This window comes from Saimiri boliviensis, chromosome 8 (genome assembly GCF_048565385.1).
Source record: "Saimiri boliviensis isolate mSaiBol1 chromosome 8, mSaiBol1.pri, whole genome shotgun sequence".
In the NCBI taxonomy this organism is placed as follows: domain Eukaryota; kingdom Metazoa; phylum Chordata; class Mammalia; order Primates; family Cebidae; genus Saimiri; species Saimiri boliviensis.
In genome coordinates, this window is record NC_133456.1 from 17,465,415 (window position 1) to 17,486,760 (window position 21,346).

Below are 21,346 nucleotides of genomic sequence, written 5' to 3' on the forward strand. Positions count from 1 at the left end.
TGGACAGTTTTGTTTTAAGAAACAACCGTTGATTACAAAATGGAGCTTACTAAATTCCACAAAGCTCTGTGCCTCTACTTCTCCATCAGCTCGCAACTTGTTCCAACCTGACCACTAAGGCCAAGAGCAATACCTGTTTACTTAACAAAATTTATTGAACACCCACCCTCCTGATGTATTATGCTAGAGTCTATATTTTAAAAAAAATGATGACAAGGAGGGACCTGCTTTCTGGGAGCCTCCAGTCTAGTAACAGATAGACTAGCAAGAACCCAACAACCACAGCACTAACCGTGTGTCAGTTGCTGTTCCAAATGCCTCACATCTACTAACTTCCTTAATCCTCTCAGCAGCTTTTGAGGAAGGTACTATTACTCTTAGATCACAGAAGGAGGGAACAACTGACCTCACTGCCTGCAGTCACCCAAAGACACTTGGCTATCCACTGCAAACCAGGCTCACTCACATTCTTAACCTCTATGCCATACGAACTGCCCTGAAGCCCAACCTGGGGGGTGATCTGTGCATTTCACATGGTCACTGTGCTCTGAGTCCGTTCTCTCCCTTTCTGAGCCTCAGAACAGAGCTGTCTGTCACAGGAAGCCACACGGAAAAACGAACATCTGCTCACCTTTCTGAATATGCCACATTCTGCTGACCCCTGTTCACAGCAGTTTTGCATGAATAATGGCTAAAGTCAAGGTTTTGATGGAGACAAAAACAAAAACCAAAAGCAAAAAAAAAAAAAAATCCCGGACATCTTATGAAATGTTAATTAGGATGTCGGAGGACTCTGAGTTTTGACAGAGGTTTTTCCTGCCACAGAGGGCAAGTCCCTGCCATCTTGCTTCTATGAGTCACTGAAATAGCCTTAGCTCCATCTCCTTCTATGATTTATACATGTTGAAGTGCAAGGTTGCAATAGAATAGAACACATGTGTAGAGAAATATTCATTCATATATGCATGCACACACATGCCTTCTATTTGGATTGGGTTTTCCTTAAAGAAATTTTTAAAAAAATATGGAATGCTTCATGAATTTGCATTTCATCTTTGCGAAGGGGCCATGCTAATCTTTTTTGTATCATTTATTTGGGTTGTTTTAACACAACCTGCACATTCCTTATCTTACGGAGGAAAAGACATGGACATTCCAGCCAGGCACTGTGCCCGGTACTTGGAAGGACACAGATGGTTAGTCAGGGATATGGACTCTGACTTGAGCTTCTCAGAATCTAATAATGAGAAAGAAAGACCATTGGAGAATTCACTTTAAGACACTTATGAGAAGAGTGCTTGTTACATTCAAAAAAAGGAGCTGGTAGGGCTGCCAGGAGTAGAATGAGGGTGACTGGGAGTCAGGGAAGGCTGCCCAGAGGAGGAGACTGCTACCCGGGTCTGGAACACTAAGAAGAAATAATTTCCAGTTTGAAAACAAAATCAAACTGTATGCAGGGAAACAGGCTGATGGGGAAGGGGCATTTCCTAGCCAGAATGGATGAGACAGGGGCTCAGGGAAGGAGCTTTGGAGCCAGGAGGCTTAGGTTTGGACCTTCACCCCTACTTGCTGGGCCTAGGACCTTGAGCAATTAATCATTTCACCTGTCTCCTTACCTGCAGAAAGGTGAATGCAGACTATCTCACTTAATTCTCATTACAAAGACCTTGGCCCACCCAGGATCTGTTCAATAAACTGCTTATTACAGTGGTTCACAGACATTTTGGTTATTTTCTGTCACGACTACGTCAGTTTGCCTCTAATCCAATGTCTCAGAGCTCTGTAGTGCCCTTGGCTCCCGGACTAAGCCTTGAGATGTGAGTGAAGAATAACTCTTTTGTTTTATGCATACACTGTCCATGTTCCCTTAGAATAATATATGAGAATAAATAGTTGCTTATGTGCTACCACAAAGAAGCAGGAAAAAATCAGAAGGCTCTGGGAGAGCACAGGAAAAGTGTATCTTCCATTAGTTTGGGAGCCTGTAATTTAGGTGGTTGTATCCTTTAAAGGAGGTGCAGTAGGGTGGGGTTGGCTTGGGGGAAAAGGAAGTTTCCACCAAACTGTGGTTAATTGTAGTGAACAACAGAAAACTGAGAGGAGAAGCTCGGTTTCAGGAAACAATTCACAAATAAATTGCCAATCCACACAGCTCCAACTCCAGGGTAAACTCCTCTTCAAAACAGTGAACGAAAAGAGCAAGGGAAATTTATAGGCTTTTTTTCCTGGGTGTGTATCAGCCTATGTTTTTGACAAGCAGTAGTGGAAAATAGGTGTCCTGCATGCTTCTGTAATATTTTCCTCGTATTGGTTCTCTAACTTGCTTTCTGCCACTCCCTACTCTCGGAACGTTCGATCTATTTTGTGATCCTGACGTGTCTAGTGACCCAGACTTGCATGAGACTTGCTTAGAATTTTAACTATACAGTTTTCTTCCTGACTTTTCATGGCTTTTAAGTTGCTCTGGATTTCCTGGCCCCTCATCCTTGGCATGAAAGAACACAAGGCCTCTTTACCTAGAAGGCGGCACAATGAATCAGCAGCAATGCTGATGATGGAAGGCCCAGGGACCAGATGGCTTTTAAGACAGGCCTTCACAAAAGGAACTGGAAGAGAATGACAGGAAAGGTATAGGAGGGTAACCACGGTTTCAAAGGCACAGAATTTGAGGCTCCTGGAAGGTACTTAATAGAACAGTGCTTCTCAAAATGTAATGTGCACATGAATCACCTGCAGATTCTGATTCAGCAGGTCTAGGGTGTAGCCTCAAATTCTGTGTTTCTAACAAGCCCCATGGATCACACTTTGAGTGGCAAGATTCTAGATGATCTAATTCAATCATCTCATTTTTTAGAGGAAGACACTGAGATTCAGAGGGGGAAAATGACTTAGGGAAGGAAGATCAGAGTAAGAAGTAAGTTGAGTCTAAAAGCTGAGTCTGTAATTCCTGGTCACAGTGCCCTTTCAAAAGAATTATTTAAACAGTCACAGAGATGATGGGGGTGAGAGGTTCACCCTCCCCTCACAGTCTGCCTTAGGTAGGACGTTACTGGAGAGATCGCTCAGTTTTGAACCCTAGGAGGTGATCTGAAGAACCTAAACCCTAAAGCAGGTAATGTAAAGTTCAGAGTGACTGATCTCTCTATGCTTAACCTGTTTATTTAACCTATTTATTCAACTTTGATTCTTGAAAGAATAAAAGAGGACGCTTAGGGCCAGAGGATGTAAGCTGTCTCCCATTACCTGTGGTCACACAAGAACAAGGCTGCAGATTCTGCAGGAATGTGAACCTCCTGCTTTAATAAGAAGACATTTAGGCCAGGTGCGGTGGCTCATGCCTGTAATCCCAGCACTTTGGGAGACTGAGGTGGGTGGATCACTTGAGGTCAGGAGTTCGACACCAGCCTGGCCAACATGGTGAATCGCTGTCTCTACTAAAAATACAAAAATTAGACAGTCATGGTGGTGGGTGCCTGTAACCCCAGCCGCTCAAGAGGCTGAGGCAGGAGAATCGCTTGAACCTGGGAGGCAGAGGTTGCAGTGAGCTGAGATCGAGCCTCTGCACTCCAGCCTGGGTGACAGAATAGGACCCTATCTTAAAAAAAAAAAAAAAAAAAAATTGCATAACACTGATAATGCCACCATGTCTGATTTGAGTAATAGATACTAAGAGGCTTAGCTTCTGGAATAGTCTGTCACTCCAAATGGAAATGGGTCAGCAGGCAAAGTGACTTAGTAGCTCCCAAATGAGCTCACCCTCCAGCCCCACCCTGCTATTGTCCAGGCCCAGGCTCGGGAATCTGAATTTGTGTTCAACTTTCCAGCTGATTTGAATGTCCACCTAGTTTTAGGAGCCAACAGATTAGATGACCCCTCAAAATTGCCATTTGGTCTGGGATGGATGGCCCTGGAGATGACGTTGCTCACATGGTGAGGGGCGTAAGGAGGCATCATGAAGCGTGAAGCCTGTGGCCCCTTTCCAGAGTTACTAATGCACTCACAATGTGGCTAGGAATCCCTGCCCCGTCTCTGAGAAGGACCAGCGCCACTCAAGGAAGGGCCAACAACGAGCTACCATGGTTATGAGAAAGACGGTCTGCATAGTTCAGATTTTATGAGAGATGAAGAAAGGGAGCAAGACTGAGGTTGTGATCTCAGAGTGTGAGCGAGGCATTTTTGGAAAAAATGTAGAAGAGATTTTGAGAATTGAATGAGAAACATTTGATGTGGGACAGATTTTCTCTGCAAATGTGAGCAGCCTGGTGGGTGAATTCTGTGCCCTGTGAAGCATATTGATGAGGACAGCATGTGGAGGAGGGGGCCCCAGGCTCTCCAGCTGCCTGCCAGGAGGGAAAAGCTCCACCAAATGAGCCTCTGGAGATGAGGGGCTGTGCTGGGGGAACTACTGGCTCTAATTCTTACCCTCCTCTCTGTCTTCTGTCACATGCCTTTGCACTTCCTGTCACGTGCCTTTGCTAAAGAGGGGAGAGGACCCTACTTCTGTGCTCCATCTTTAGGTTGGCCACAGAACTTCCTTTGGCCAACAGAATTTGGCAGATGGATGGTACACCAGTTTGGAGCCGAGGTCTCAAGAGACCTCAGTGAAAAGAAGCAGCTTTCACTTGCCTTCATGCTCCTCTATTGCTGTCACGAGCAGAGCTTGCCTTGCTACCCTGCTGGTCCATGGGGAATGAGGGCCATGAGAAGCACAACCGCCCAGCTGACCCACAGACTTTTGGGGAGGGACAGAGCCCAGCCTGAAGCACAGGAGCCCAGCCGAGCCAACCCTGGACCAGCTGAGCCCCAGCTGCCCTGCAGCCCTGGGATAACACTTGAGGGCTGTGGAAGCCACTGAGTTCTGGGGGTTCCTAACGCAGCCATGGCTAATGGTACAGTTGCCGAGGAGAAGTGGCAACTAGCACGAACCTCCCTTGGCAGCCAAGTCGGCGCTGCTCAGGGCAGCTCATTATTCCAGAAGACAGAAAACAGCTTTTAATCCAGAGGACAGGACAGCTTTAGGAAGGAATCCTTGCTGAGTCCAATTTCGTGATCCTTCTCTGACTTTCAGCCCTTTGCTCACAATTCCTACACAAACTGAAAAGAGAAACTGGACTTTTAATCATGGTGGCTGGCCAGAAAAAGTGACACTTTTGCTAATAATAAACACACAATCGTTAATGCTTTACCATGTCACATGCCCTTTACCCAGGTCTCCTGGTGCTCCCTAGACACTTACTCATTCATCATCAGGAGGCCTAAGGCTTCTGCTCACTCAGCAGCACAGACAGGCAGCTAACTCTTGGCCTGAGGGACCTTTTTGCAGGCTCCTGAGTTAATGGTTTTCTCAGAGGGAAGGAGGACAAGGAATTACCCATGGTCTTGTTGAAGAAGCAAGGCACTGACTGTAAATAATTTCCTATCCATCCAACTGGCTTGCCACGTCGGAGCCTGGGATGGGTCTTAATCTTCTGCTTCTTTCCGACTGTGTTATCTTAGAGAAATCAGATTTTGCAAGCCTCAGTTTTCTCAACATAAATCCTTAAGCGTTGCTGTTGGCATTACTGATAATAACTACATAAGAAAAAGCTGACCGTGTGCTTACACATGTAGGTACTTAGGTGTGGGGAGTAGGAAAGTTCCTCTTCAAAGTTTCCCTTCTTGTTAAAGAATAAATCATATATGTTAGAAACAATAATTTGTTTTAAAGACTTTCTTCAAAGCCTTCTGGCTTTTTGCTGGTAATTCTTTGTTAAGCCCTGTCCTATGTAGCTGTTAGACATGCTTGCAGACACGTAGTACATTCTATGTCCTTGTACTTTAACCAAGATATCTGTGCTGGATGTGCTCACAGGCATGTCCCAGCTCACAGCCTATGCCCCTTCCTTATTTAGACTTCCTTTTTGTTCTCCATTGCTTTACTTGTTTAGAAAAGTTTTAAGTTGTTAGCCAATCAAGTTTAGTTTTAGATTGTGAGGTCTGGCTCCCACCAATGGAGATCAGACACAGCAGTAAGGACAACCTCAAATGCATAAAGGATAAATATGCCTGCCATTTCTTTTTGTTGTACTCTTGTGGCAAGATGGCTGGTGAAGATGCCCTTCCTGCAGGAAGTAAAGATTGCCTTGCTCAGAGAGCCTTTGTCTCAGTGCTGATTTTTCTTTGCAGCACTGAGCATCTGTTTCCAACATCAAGGGTAGCTATTCTGTTTATCAGAACACAGAGTAAGCAGGGTTGCCATGTGCAACTGTGTAGGGTGTTAACTGCACAAAGGCTCTTGGCCAAGGTGGTAAATGGGGCTGAAATCCATCCTTAGCCCCGCAGACTTAGTCTTGCCTCCTGTGTTGCTTGCTGCTGTCCAGAAAGAAGGGTTCTTGTTTCTAATTTGCACAAAGGGTACATAGCAGCCCTAAGAGAAAGTCCAGGGTATTGAAGGTTAAGGATATGTTTGTCTTGAAACTTCTCTGAAAGAAACTGAAAAACGATCACTTTACCCAGTGACTTGCAAATAATTACACAGCTTAACAAAAAGTTGCTAGTTAATTTTCCGTTTGTCCTAAAGATTCCAACTCAGTAGGTCTAAAGAGAGGCCCCAGAATCTGCACTTACAGTCAGCATTCTCAGTGTTGTTCATGTATATCTAGGTTTGAGAACCACTATGCTGTTTTGGGTCCCCCTGACCCAGGCCTGGGCTCTCTGGATGCAAGAGCAGGTCAATCAAATGAACAAATAGGAAATCATCTCCAGCAGTTCAAGTGTATGTTTCAGGGTTAAAAATCCAGAAATATCCCCCATGTCTTGTTAACAAGAACTTTAGTGGACCAGGGCCTCCCAGTGGTTGGGCTGGGAAAGGCCGTGGCATTAAAGGGATGCATGGCAAAAAGGGTACATGGCAGCTTGGGAGGTGGCCGGGCCCTGACAAGGAGCCTCTGATGCACACTAATGATAGGAAAGAGCCTGGCCACCGAAGGCAATTACAGAGGATGAAGCATCACACAAGCCAGCCAGGCGGGGGAGTGCAGGGGGATCTTATTATCCCCTCTGTCTTGCTTAATAGGAGTTAATAGTTGGAAGGGAATAAAAGAATGGTGTGTGAAGTTTAGTGCCAATACAGTCTAATATGCATGCTATGTTTTTATTTCAAAGAGGATAAAGGCCCAAATTTTATACTGAAAACAAATGTTAAAAATTAATTATAAAGAAGACACCAGAGGGCCTCAAGCCTGTTCCCTGGGTGACTGATTAAATGCCTGCCTCATTTAGACTGGTATAAACCCAATCTCTTGGAAGAAGGCCAAAACTATTTGCCAACGTCCACAGAGACTCTCCAAGAAAATGATCCTGGTGCCAGGAAAGAGAAAAACATACTCACCACTGCTGCCCGGAGCCAGCCACCACCACAGGGTGGAATCTAGTCATGGGCAGGAACGCAGAATGCTGCTGCAAGGTCAACGTGGGTCAAGAGCATCCCTCATCACCTAAAATTGATTATCAATGAACCAAACAAACGAGGCCATCCAGGCCTGGGAGAAATGCGGTCTAAAGAGTTCCTTCTCTCTGCAGGCTCTGAGGTGGGGGAGGTGGGGGCTTAAAAAAAAAAAATCCCTGGATTTTGTGTGGTTTGAGAATATCTTCCCAATTCTCCGGATGTGCAAGTTCTAACTGAAAATTTTAGAGCAGGAATTAAGCCAATGACTCCATTATCTTTTGAATTTTAAAATTATAGTTTAATGGCAAGATAATATTTTCCTGTTAAAATAAAACCAAAAGACTACCAAAAATGCTGACATCCCCCTTCAATACTCCTCACTCCCAAACCCTAGTTCTTCTTTTTGCTTCAAAGGTAATTGATGTTGGCAGTCTGGTGCGGGTCCTTTCAGACCCATAGAAAACAACATATAAACACATAGAACTGTTCTGTGGACCATTTTTCCACTGATGATATCATACTGGGCATATTTTTTGCAACTCACATTTTTCATTAAACCACAGGTCTCAGAAGTCAATTCATGTTGGTACATATGCTAATTGCAGCACAGTATTCCAAAGTATGTATACAATTACTCCACGTTCCACAGACAAAAAGCCTATGTTTCTTAGACTGGCATTTAGGGATATTCATAATAGGGTCCTAACCTACATTTTCTACTTTATTTCTGCCAGTGCCATACCCTACCCCCACTTCCAAGTAAACAATGTGCAAACCAAAAGGAACCATTTGCAGTTTCCCACAGGGATGGGCAGGCATCTCCATGCAGGGCTATCTGTGTCCTCCGACCCTCCTCATCCTGCAAGGTCAGCTCCCAGGCGGCAGTCATGACACCTTCCTTGTGACTTCTAGTTTACTTTATATGCCCTTGTATAGGGTCCTTACCACCACTGCTGGGCATTCAAGTAATCCAAGAATTATTCTTACCTTTCCTTTTTAGTCATGAACTCCTTGAGGGGAGGAGTGTGTACCAGAGATACAGCAGGTACTTGACAAACTGTTGTTGAATTTTTTTTTAAAAAGAAGTAAAATCTTATACTGAACTTCTATATTGCTATGGGGAGGAGGAAGAGCAAAAGGTCAACTAGAAATTGACTATGGATACAAGATTGTCATTCCTTCCATCTGAAGGGCAGCAGAATATGCCACCCCAAAATATGCCTCTTTGGCACATGACGATTTTGAGCTAAAGGCCATTGAGAACAACCAACGCTGGCAAAGCTCTAAAAAGAGGGCAACAGTTTTTCTTTTGTAAAGGAAATTTACACTTACAAGGAAAGTTTCCATTTGTAAAAGATGTTTTCCCCTTCCTGGAAAGGGAGAGGAGTTACTTTATGTGCCCATGCATAGGGTCCTTACCACTGCTGCTGGGCATTCAAGTAATTAAAGGCCTATTACCTCTCCTCTTTAGTCTGGCCTTCCCAGTCCAAAATTCATAAGCCCCTTTTCCTTTGTTTAGCCTATGATGTTTTACAAGGGCAAGTTCTAACCATTTCTCTGGTTACTCCTCGCTGGGTGCACCCATGTGTACACCAACAATACATATGTTAATAAATGTCTTGTTGTTTTTCTCTTGTGAAGCTGTCATTTGCCAGTTTAATTTACAGGGTACCAGCTGGAGACCCTAAGATAAGGAGAGGAAGAAACATTCTTTTCCTCCCCTACACTCATCCATCCTTCCATCCATCTTTCTATGAATCTACCCTTCCCTCTATTCTTCCTCTTTGTTCGCAGCCATGACAAGGCACTCCCCCACCACCCCTACCCCCAGATCTGACTGCAGGGAACTTATTGACTGACCTGCATCATGAGGTTGGAGAGACAGTGCCTGCAGTGCAGGCGCTTTGCACCCCTGGGTCACTGCAGATGTGGGACTGTAGTGATAATAATGGTGAACGTTCACTGGAGCTCATCTCTGAGCCATGCACCAAGAGCGTGCCACTTCCAGGAATTCCCTAAATGGTGGACAGCCTTCCCCTTTCCATGGTGTTTCCATTTCATTTTACGATGACTCAGGAATGGATAATTTCTGTTTGGATCTTAAAGGATGCAACTTCATGGAGAGACCAGTGGTTTGCCTGAGGAGCCACAGTGGTGCCCACATGAACCCTTGGGAACTCAGACTGCTATGAGCTCCTGCAGCCTGAGGGAGTGGAAGCTGAACAATATTTGCAGCCCAAGAGTTGCTAAAACAAAATAGGTTTCATGATCCCTCTCAACTCCATCTGGCTGTCTCTTGGTCTTGGAAGGTACCATATGCCCAGTACAGTTTAAAAAATAGTTGGATTAAAAAAAAAAAAAAAACAACAGACTATGCACTTGGGAAAGATGGACTGCTACCCTCCTTTGTATTCTCTTAGATTCTGAGGTTCCACCCCCTTCAGCCTACCCACTTTCAATGTTATACAACTAAGAGCTGGTGCTACAGCTCCCTCTCCCCCTCCTCCAGTGTTGGCTTCAACTGCACTGCCTAACCTCGAAGGCTGGTGATGCTTCCCCCTTGGTGCTCCTGCAGCCCCATACCGAAACTGTCCTGTACCCACCTGCTCCCTGCCTGTCTCCCTAGAGGAAAGTGAGTGCCTGGGTGGGCAGAGGCAGGACGTACCACTGTCATAAAGGGGACTCAAGATAATGTACAGAGTGCGTGCTTGGCAATTGGGCTTCAGACATTCCAACAGATCAGCTAAAAAAGCAGACTCAGACGGGGCTCGGTGGCTCTGTAATCCCAGCACTTTGGGAGGCCAAGGCAGGCAGATTACAAGGTCAGGAGATCAAGACCATCCTAGCCAACATGGTAAACCCCCACCTCTACTAAAAATACAAATACACACACACACACACACACACACACACACACACACACACACATATATATATATATATATATATATATATAAAAGCTGGGTGTGGTGGCACATGCCTGTGGTCTACTCGGGAGGCTGAGGCAGGAGAATCACTTGAACCCAGGAGGTGGAGGTTGCAGTGAGCTGAGATCACAGCACTGTACTCCAACCTGGGTGACAGAGTGAGACTCTGTCTCAAACAATCTCTGGGCTGTTATCCCCAATTCTAGAAGTTGCACCCTACTTAGCTTCCCATGCCCTTGTAAAACTGCCCTTCTTTCTCAGGAACTGTGACTGCCCCACATGGATCGGGCAACCTTTCCAGGCCTCTGCAGGTGGAACTTATCTGGTATCTTCATTTCTCAGTTTCCGCTTTAAAAACATTCCTGTGATATTATCAACATCCTATCAGCCATTTTTCTAATTGGTTGCTTCTTTTTTCCTACCAGTTTCTACACATCTTCCTGCTTCTGTTCCCACTCTGTCCCCACTGCTCCCCGTCTCCTCATGTCCCTGTTTCTGCCCCTTCTAATTCTCTTACCACTTCCCATGAGCATATTCCCTGTCTCAAACCTCCTGCGTACAGGGCAGTGCTGCCTGCCGGGAGGGCTCCCCCTCGCTGTGGACCTGGCTGTGGTGACTTGGCCCCAGAAGTGGCTGAGCTTCTCGGCAGTTCTTAATACACGATCAATTTTCAGGGATGCAGTCAGCATATTTTTGGCAGACAAGCACCTGAGAGCCAGCTCGGGAGTTACTGGGCAGGAACCAGAAGTTTGAAGGGATTAAAACAAACACAAACAAAACCTACCCAGAGTGTTTTGTTGATAGAACTGGCAGATAGAGAGGGCAGGTCTGGAGAGGGAGAGAAAAATAAACTTTCATCAATTTTGTTTTTCACACCACAATGAATGAACAATGGGTGCTGGCAATTATAGCAATAACAGTAATAACAAAGAATGAAAGTCATACCAGTAAATGTAATTTCTAAATATCAGATGGATATCAGATATATTCCTGTTTTAATCCCTAGAAGGTACATGAAAATCCGGGAGAGAATCTAAAAGTAAGCAGTAATTTGTGGAGTTTTTCAAAGAAAAGAGTGAAGATGGTATTTTTAAAATGGAAGTATTAAAGTTTCCTGATAGGGTTAATTGACTATTCTAATTTTTACTTCAAGTATATAAGAACACACACAAATATTACCCTGATCTTGATGTGGATAAGAAGATAAATTACTTTCAAGTTTGTTTTGCATTTTGGATTGCTGCAGAAGCCCCTTAGTAATTTAGAAAGTGTATGTGGTGGCATCTGCCACCACACTAACCCCCAGGGGAAGTCCTGTCCCCGCCTTTTATTCTTCTTTGAGGAGACGAAGACATCACATATTCCCCAGAGGGGCAGAGGATGACAGCCACAGATCACCCTTGTCCCTCCATCATTATCATTCCAAAATAATTGAGTTTTACATGTGGCTTTCTCTGTCAGCTGAGTAAGAACTCTGGGTCTTTCCACTGTGAGGTGAGACTATGCCAAAGCATCATCAAAGTGTGTCCTGGAAGCCTGTGCTGGCATCATGAGCTACCAGCCCCTGCCTGAGCCCGGGAGTGAGTGGGTTCCAACAGGAAGCCACCCGTCAGCTTGACAGGCAGAGCCAAACTGGTTATCCTTTTTTTTTTTTTTTTTTTTTTTTTTGAGATGGAGTCTTGCTCTGTCGCCTGAGGCTGGAGTGCAGTGACGCAATCTTGGCTTGCTGCAACCTCCACCTCCCAGGTTCAAGTGATTCTCCTGCCTCAGCCTCTGGAGTAGCTTGAAATACGGGCATGTGCCATTGAGCTCAGCTAATTTTTGTGTTTTTAGTAGAGATGGGGTTTCACCATGTTGGCCAGAATGGTCTCGATCTCTTGACCTTGTGATCTGCCCGCCTTGGCCTCCCAGTGTGTTGGGATTACAGGCGTGAGCCACTGCACCCAGCCCTGGCTATCCTTTTAAAAGACGCCAGCATGATTTTTTCATTTATTTTGTGTTGACAAGTAAAAACTGAACATACTAATGGTGCACAATGTCATGTTTTGAGATACATATACATTGTAAAATGGCTTCAGCATGACAATTAATTCAGGCAAGTTTAATCTCCCCATCCCTCCAGGCCACCAAGTTTCTGGATTCTTCTCTTTTCTATCCATTAATTCATCTCACATTGACCCTCCTCCCTGAAGGGCTGGCATTTCTACTAGTGTGTTTATTGGGGGAAGGGTCCTCCTTTTTCTAAAACAGCATGCTTTGAAACTGTAGGTAAAGGGTTACTAGTACTGCTTGTGACTGCCAGGGAAGTCAGAATTGTGAGCACAGACCTTCACTGGTGTTCACTCAAGCCCTTGAACCACACAAGTTTTCAGGGATGAAATGCAAGCTGGCCGTACACACGAAGGGGCATCGACGTTATCCCTGTTGTCCCATTAATCATATTTAATGCCTGAGTCTAATAATGTTATCTTTGCTCCCAGTTCCAAGAGTGTATAATTTAACCAGAGCACTTTTCCCCAAAGTGTGAATCAGGCTCATACACTATCTCTCTCAACTTCCTTTGTGCTTCTAAATTAGAAAACCAAAATGTCACTTTTCTTAGATAGAAAATCCTCTCAAGGTCAATGTAAAAGAATAAAGCAATTAACTTCCTGCATAAACTGCAGTATGGTGGTAAGAACACTGTGCCTGGAAAAGCAGTTAAAAATTAAAACCCTTTCTACAAACGACACCCTTGTTTAAGACCCAAATAATGAATGCAGTTCTCGAGGTTCCTGTCAAATGAACAAGCAGGTAGAGGAGCCTGCTTCCCCCTCCGCTGCCAGCTGGCTGCAGGATGCGCCGTTTTTATGCTGCTGGGCACACTGATTGGCTGTTTGATGCGGCAGATCTGTGGCTAGTTTCTTTGCTTTTCTTTCTTTTCTTCCCTTTTTGATTCTTTCAAGTTTTATAATAAATCAAGTCTCATTTCTGCATGTCCCGTGGGGCTATTACGGTCTAACAGGTAACAGGAACGCTACGCACTGACTACACACACTTCGTTCTCTTACTGAGTCTGGTAATCAGGAAAAAACAGACCTATATAGAAACGAACGGCGAGAGGCAAGTTTCCAACTAGTTACTCAAATCTTAACATTTTTTCTTCCAGGTTTGATTGAAAATAGGGTTAAAAATTTGCCATCTCCTGCTTCTACATAAATAAAAATGCAAACACGTTTTTATTTGTAGATTTCTTTCCAAGAGTCAGCACTGTGACTTGAAAGGGTAAAGGGAGCTGCTTATCATGTTTAATTGCATTTCAGAACCACAACCTGACACATGCAAGGCCAGCCTAGAGCCCTGGAATTCTCACAACCATGGAGGCTCAACAGTCTGACCCATGACTAAACGTCCTAAAACCGAACCAAAGGCAGTTAGTGGCTCTTCAGAGGAGCTTGACCTCAGAATACAAAATAGCACGGGGAACACGGCTGCTGAGGACACCCAGGTATACCCCGAACACATGTAGGGTATACCCTAAAGCACTTCCAGATCAAGGCATGGGCTGGGCCCATCACCTCAAAAGCCTTTACTTTAGTAAGAGTGGGGCACACGTAACTGAAGGTCTGTGAAGTTTCTGTCCTCTCGATGGACACAGGTGTGTCCGTGCAGCTCTGACCCATGGGTGCCAACCAGACTTGGGAGAAAGACAAGGCTGTGGTTCAAACTTCCTTTCAATTAAGCCCCTGGAAGAACAGGCAATGGGCTCTAATGAGGAGCCAATACACACAGACAACAGGTGTGGTCAGCTGTCCTCCCAGGCACCTTGGATCAGCAGGTTCCAAGACTCCCCAACTGCGCCAACCCCCACATCCCCATCTAGCCACTCATCCTCATTACTCTCCAAATACATCTTCCACCAAATCTCTAGGCATTCGCCTCCCCTACAAATGGTAGTATCCCCTTCTCCTGGCAATCTCACTGGTGAACCTACATTTCTTAAATCTGCTCTGACAACTACAGAAAGACCTCAAAAAGCAGCAGGCTCTGCAAAACTTCCCAGCTTCTTCCACAACGATGCCCAGCTCCACAAAAGACTGGGCATGTCCTCCTCCCTTTTGAGTGTAAAGAGGCACCCAGTGCTGAAAGTCAAGGAGGGTGCGGCTGCGCGAGGTGATCGCCTGGCACTAGAAACTGGAGTGACTCTGCATAGATGAGAATAGAGGTGCTGCCTGCCACTGGTGCTTTGAGCCCACTCTTCCCTGTGAGCCTCTGCTGCAAATTTTCTCAGCCGTTTTGCAAGCACTTTTCTCATCTCTCCAGCCGGGGGTGGAAGGGGGTGTTGGGGGAGAGGGGGACACCGCCCTGCTGTTTCCTTGTGCTGTGATGAATGCTGCAGGGTGACAAACAGTGACTCTCTGCTCATCGTCTCCTCATGTAGGGCAAAAGCAGCCCACGGCTGGTTCCCACAGCCCTAGCTGGCAAGCAAAACCCTCAGGCACCAGGTGAGCCCAGCAGGGCGTGTTGTGGGCTGGAGAGCTCTGCATATGGTGGGAGGTCTGTAGGTGTAGGGGCCCGAGGAAGGGAGAGGATCACACCCACCCGTGAGCCCTAGCTTGGCAGGAGGAGGGAGCAAAAGAGAAACCGAGACTCAAGCTTTGCAACCCGCTGCTCTTAAAGGCTCTGGCAGGCTCACTCTCTCTGTGACTCATCCCGCTTCACTCTTAGGACTTTTTAATGCCTTTTATCTGCCACAAATGTTCTTGTCAGGGAGCTGGTAGGTGTTAGATGTTCAAGCAGACTCAGGGGTGTAAGCACACACACAGAGTCTTTTGAAAAGCACATTTGTCTCACTTAAAAACAACACAAACAACACACCTGCCTGCCTTAAAGTACTTCTCTGGGAATGAAAAGCTTCCTCTGACTTCTGAGCTCCCATTTCACTCCCTCTAAACGGATGAGGACCTCCTCCCTAGAAGGACAGCCATGCCTTAGAACTGGACCCACAATCCCCCTGGAGAGGGCATGCTGGCAGTGGAACAGAAGCAAGGAGGAGCGTACAGAAACAAGGATGGGACAATAGGCAGGCTGAGCTGAGCTGGGACAGTGGGGATGCTGGCCAGCCTTCATGAAGCCCCTGGCATTGTCTGACCCAGGGCCCTTCCGGGGGCACCACAACAGAACCCCCTTCAGAAACGGCGAAGCAAAATGTGATGAAAAAGCACCTCGATTTCCTGCCTCTCCTTTAGTGACGGACAACGTAAGGTCGCTTCCCAAATTTTCAAGTCACATTTAAGAATACCCTGTGAAGTCACCCTGACCTAAGAAACCTGAAGCCATTCACCTTCCCCGCAGAGGTGGGAAGCCGACCCGACAGAACAGATTCAACTCCATGCAGCAAACTCCTGGGGAAGAAGAAGGAATGGCTGCTCCCCTCAGGAGGCTGAGGACCTGGAGAGGGAGGAAGGCAAGTATACGAAACTGCAGGGTAAGGTGACGGACACAAGAGAGGTGCCGAACATTACAGAAGACAGAGGAGGAATTCTTTCAAGCAGAAGAAATTCAGGAGAGCCCCTCAGTGGAGGAGTCATCTGGGCCTTATAGAACGACTCAGGGTGGGAGGGAAGAGGAGAGGGAGGAGAGGGCCCCCAGGTGTCTGGGATGGCCAGTGCTGGCCCGTGATGGGCCGTTCTGTAGCATATCTGAGGACTGTCAGCACCCGACGGGGTGGACACTGGAAGCTGTGGAGTGACCGGCCTGGCCCCTTTTGGAGGAGGCTGTCATCACATGCCTTCTGTGGGGGAGGTGACTGGCCCTAGTGTGAAAGGTTGATTCTAGGGGTAGAGAGGGGAGGGTGAGGGCAGCGGGGGTACAAAGGACGGGTCAGCACGGAGAGACTTTTAAAGGTAGAATTCATAAGACTTGGGCTCCAGAAAGCAAAGCAGCAAAAGGGGTGTCCACCAAGGACAGGTTGAGGGTAGGTGGCTGGGACTCACGGCACGATGGGTTGTGTGAGCAGGGTAGGGTTAGGGCAGAAAATACACAGGAAACAGAAGGACCTCAGTGCAAGCCGTGTTTTCATTTCTGGGCCCCCAGGTGGCAGGCAGGCAGGAGGCTTCCTCCCCGTGCTCTGCACACCCCAGTGCTGAGGTGAGGGTCAAGTGACAGACAACAGGCCAGATGGCATCACCAAGTGCTATGGGGCTTAAGAATACAGACCAAAAGAGAGCCTGAAACAAGGATGCCTGTGGGGCCACACAGGAAATGGGAGCACAGGAAGCCATTTTAAAAGCAAAAGAAGCTGAGAACCCAACTCAGAAGCCTGGCCTCTCCCAGCCACAGACGGGAGGCCCACTCCGGCAGCCTGGGGAGGCTGGCCCTCTAGCCTCCAGGGGAAAGGGCGCTGTGCTGCTCTGACCTGGAAAGATCCAGGAGGATTAAGGAAGCAGGGCCTGTCTTCAGGGAGTGTCAGGACTTTATAGGCCTTATTTTTAGATTAATGTGATGAAGCTATTAATATTCCTGGCTTCCCAGCAAGAAAGAGGCTAACAGGCATGCTCACCGCCTATTCTCTCCTCAGCCCCACACCCTCCCCTTCACTACCTGCAAGTCAGTCCTGATGCCTCCACTTTCAAGGCAGAAGCTCCATGAAGGGTCTGGCAGGGACATGGAGGCTCACAGTAAGGGCGGGGAGTGGCAGCCCAGGGTCCCGAGCCCTAGTAATCCCCATCCCCCCGTCTTTGTCCACAGACTTTCCACAGAGTACTCTGAGGTGTGCAGCCATCTCACAGGAACCCCGCAGCCATGACTACAGGTGATTTTAAGTGCAATCACACTACAGATTGCACTTACAAAGCAGGGAAATACAAGATATCTTCCAAAAAGGCTATTCCCGGCCCTGGCTGGACTCGGTTGAATCAATCTGCTTGGCTTCTTTTCTAGGGACTGAAGGGAAGAAAAGTGACAGAAGATCACAATTTTACTTCATAAAGTAACTTGGTTTTCTTACATAAACATAGACCATTCAATGGAAGGTTTAGCCCATCACCTTAATTTTTTTTTTTTTTTTTTTTTTTTTTTTTTTTGAGGCAGAGTTTCGCTCTTGTTATCCAGGCTGGAGTGCAATGGCGCAGTCTCGGCTCACCACAACCTCCGCCTCCTGGGTTCAGGCAATTCTCCTGCCTCAGCCTCCTGAGTAGCTAGGATCACAGGCACGCGCCACCATGCCCAGCTAATTTTTTGTATTTTTTAGTAGAGACGGGGTTTCACCATGTTGACCAGGACGGTCTCGATCTCTTGACCTCGTGATCCACCCGCCTCGGCCTCCCAAAGTGCTGGGATTACAGGCTTGAGCCACCGCGCCTGGCCCACCTTAATTCTTAAACAACCAGATGATTTTCTATCTTTGGTTACTGCAGTTGGGTAAATACTACTTGTTTAAAAAAATGAGGTGATTATCCAAAAGAATGTAGAGACTCTATCCCCAAGGTTATAGTTCACAGAATACTGTCTCAAAACAACCCAATTTCAGAAAAACAAGCCATATGTCAAAAATGACAAAGTATCATTCGAAGAAAGAAATAATGCACTCTGTGGTTCTATTTGCAGCTTTTGTCAAAGGCCTATATACTCAATTTTCTTGACCTGTCAGAAACTTTCCCTGCCTTCTTCCTTTACTCAAAGTATTATTACCTTTTGTGCCATTTGAGGGAAAAGGACTATATGCTTTCAAAACTTTACACAACAAAGAACAAAAGCACAACACTTTAAAAATATTCATCAGGTGCTGAACAAGTATCTACAACACTAAGAAACTCAATCTCATGCTTATTTTAGATTGCCTTGTATTATAATTAGTGTTTTCTTGTATGGTAATCAATTATGTTTCATATTCTATCTCTTGATTTAGATGGTAAGGTGTTTGAAGCAGCAAGTATTTTCTTTTCAGTGTTCTCCAACACAGTCACCTGGCATCTTTTGAAGAGGCAATGTGCAGTAACTTTTTTTTTTTGAGATAGGGTCTCGCTCTGTCACCCAGGATAAAGGGCAGTGGCATGATCATGGCTCACTGCAGCCTTGACCTCCTGAGCTCAAGTGATCATCCTGCCTTAGCCTTCCAAGTAGTTGAGAATACTGGTGTGTACCACCATACCTGGCTGATATTTTTAATTTTTGGTATAGATGGGGGGTCTCACTCTATTGCTCAGGCTGGTCTTGAACTCCTGGGTTCAAGTGATTCTTCTGCCTAAGCCTCTCAAAGTGCTGGGTTTATAGGCATGAGCCACAGTGCCCAACCCTGCAGTAACTTTCTGAATCAATGAATCAATGATTAAATGAATGGCCAGGTTAATCTACTGCTTTAGTAGAGTCAGCTATGCTTGCCTTTTTTTGTTTGTTTGTTTAAGTGAAAATATTTTGGGGTAGCTGGGAACTGATAGGAGAATTTGAAAAATACTGGTTAGAAAAGATGGCAAATGCATAGCACTTGATTAAATCCTCCTCCTTTTCATGCCCTTGGCAGACATTAACAATCAATTATAAGACTCTCGCTGAGCGTTGATTAGGCCTCAAATTTCACCTCAGATGCCAAGCCCAATCAATCTGCAGTAGCTGCCCTAAGTGCTATGTAGAGAAGGATCCATTTTCCTTCTGTGTGTTAGATCCAGATTTTTAAAAGCAACACTTCACTGGAAAAGGAAGGCAGGGTTACTTCTCTGGATTTAATGTCACTTCTTTTATTTTTAAATCGCTTCTTCCTTCCGGGCACTGATTTTTCCCCTTTTAATATTCTACCCCATCCTGTTTAAACAGAACCGTCTGGTAATCAAACTGCCTTTCCTTGCCGATGCTCTTTGTTCCTGCCTGGTGTCCAGGCCCCTATCTGTGTGGGGTCTCACCCCCTTGCTCACCATCTCCCACATCTGGGGGACGAAACAGCAGGGAGCTGGACATGACCATGGGAAAAACGGGCTCGTTTTCCTTGGCTCCTCAACAGCCTTAATCTACAAAATCTTGGGTTTGCCCTTAAAACTCTCTTGCAGCACCCCAGTTTTGATCCTTGGCATTGAGGTTTCCCTTCACCTACTCTAGGGTTTGGTGGGGTCAGGTGGCTCCAAGCTGGACCCTGGGCCACTGTCACATCTAAAGCTGCTCTCTGCTGCCTACCATATACCTTTCTCCCAGGGATGTGAGGCTTCAGTGGGAAAACGGGAGTGATTCCTATAGGGACACAACGTGAAGGTTCCTGTACATGGGCAGATGCAGACACAGGGGCTGCCGGTCAGTGAGGCTTCTGAGACCTCTGATAAGATTTCTTATGCACTTATGTCCAGGATCTCTGGACTAAAGTATTAACTTGGCTGCCTCATCTTGGCCAGCAGGAAGATCATGAAAGCATCTGAGGGGTTTCTTGTTCCCTGCTCCTGGGGGTGAGCTGGGAAGTAGAAGGCAAGGGACTTCTTGGCATCCAGAGACAAGTTAAGAGGTTTCTGATGGTTTTATTTTCAAACTCAACAGAGAAAGAGCTAGCTAGGTAAAGCAGGTGGCATCTCAAAGGCTTGGACAGGCAAAAGGGAGCCTAGGAAAAGGGATTTGTAATTGGAGGAGGCTTGGGCTTTGCTCCCTGCCACTCCTGGAGAAGCCCTGAGGAGCTGGAGACTGAACTCTGTGGGCCACTGCCACAGGAGCTAGTGGGCAGGTCCTGGGGCCTGACCAGGCAGGGAGGGGCAGCATGGCAGTCAGGGATGCTGTGTGCATCATTGGATTATCACCTTGAGATGGTACCCAAGACTGTATGACCGTGAGAGCCCTTCTCAGAGGTTGTGGTCTGCCCTCCATCAAGGTGGATGTCATCCTCTCAAGATGACAAGTCACCAGGGGCATGAAGTCACACGTATTTTTAAATCTTTTTTTTTTTATTTGACCCAGTCATGATGTTTTGTCAGCCCTCTTTATTATATTATTTAATAAGGAACAAATGCTCATGTGTTTAACTTAGGAAAACATGATAATGAATTTCTTGCAGTTGAGTGTCATGGAGCAAATGTGAGCTTATTCTAAGGAAGTGAGAAACAAATAAACAGGGTTCTGGGGTTGTTCTGCAGGTGAGAGTAGCGGTGGCGTGAAGATCTGAATCCCTCAATCGGGAGAGTCAGAAAAGATCAGCTTCTGTATGAAGGTGAGTCTTGTGTTTGGACACCCAATTTTGGCTTAGATTCCCTTAGCCTTGACTTATTAACTTGTATTTTCACTCACCCAAAAATATGACATTGAATTAAAATATTCTTATAAGTCCAAATCCAAATACTAAAACACAGGGGTGGGAGAGGTGGTTACCAGTGAGAGCACCTACCACAGGCTGTGCACTGCTGGGTGCTTTATCTTTACTATATCTAATTGCCATGATCCCAAAGAGGAGGTATTATTGTCCCACTTGTATAGATAAGGCACAAATCAGAAAATGGGTTAGAAAAGTTCAAAAACTTGCCCGTAGTCCCACAACTGGTAAAACCTGGAGTCAGGCTTCAAACCAAGCTTGGCTGGACTTCAAGTTTCTCTTTTCAGACACTTCATCAGATTACCTCTCAGCTTCCAAATGGCTCCAAGGTTGGATGTCAGTGGAAGGATCTTTGGGGCAAATAATTTCCTATTTTGAAAAACATCCAACTGTGGAAGAAAATAAGTGTCCAGCATTCAATCCTGATTTTGCCTCCTATTCACTGTGTAATAAGGGGCATGGCCTCTCTGAGAGCATTTCTCATCAGGAAGAGGAAAGTTCACCTCTAGAGTGGCCAAGATGAAGGACAGCCTGGGGTCAGGCTCTAGAATCAGGTCAACACTCTTAAACAAAAGACTGCTGGAATTAAGAATATTTTGATCCATGTGATTACAAAAACAGCGTATGACAGCAGTTATCTTTGTATTAGTTTAAGATTTTATCTGGGTTGTGAGTTGCATTTGTTCCTTTATAGGAAAGTGGCTGGGGCTATGCTGTAAAACACCATTGCTGGCTCTA

At 45.9% G+C, this 21,346-nt stretch overlaps 1 long non-coding RNA gene and 1 pseudogene across 7 annotated transcripts in view; both read right to left on the minus strand.

The window, feature by feature from the left end:
* The window catches only part of LOC141585337 (uncharacterized), a 128,523-nt gene that overhangs the window by 53,415 nt on the left and 53,762 nt on the right, over positions 1-21,346 (minus strand). The window lies entirely within an intron of this gene.
* On the minus strand, positions 1,019-1,114 carry LOC120367241 (U6 spliceosomal RNA; annotated as a pseudogene).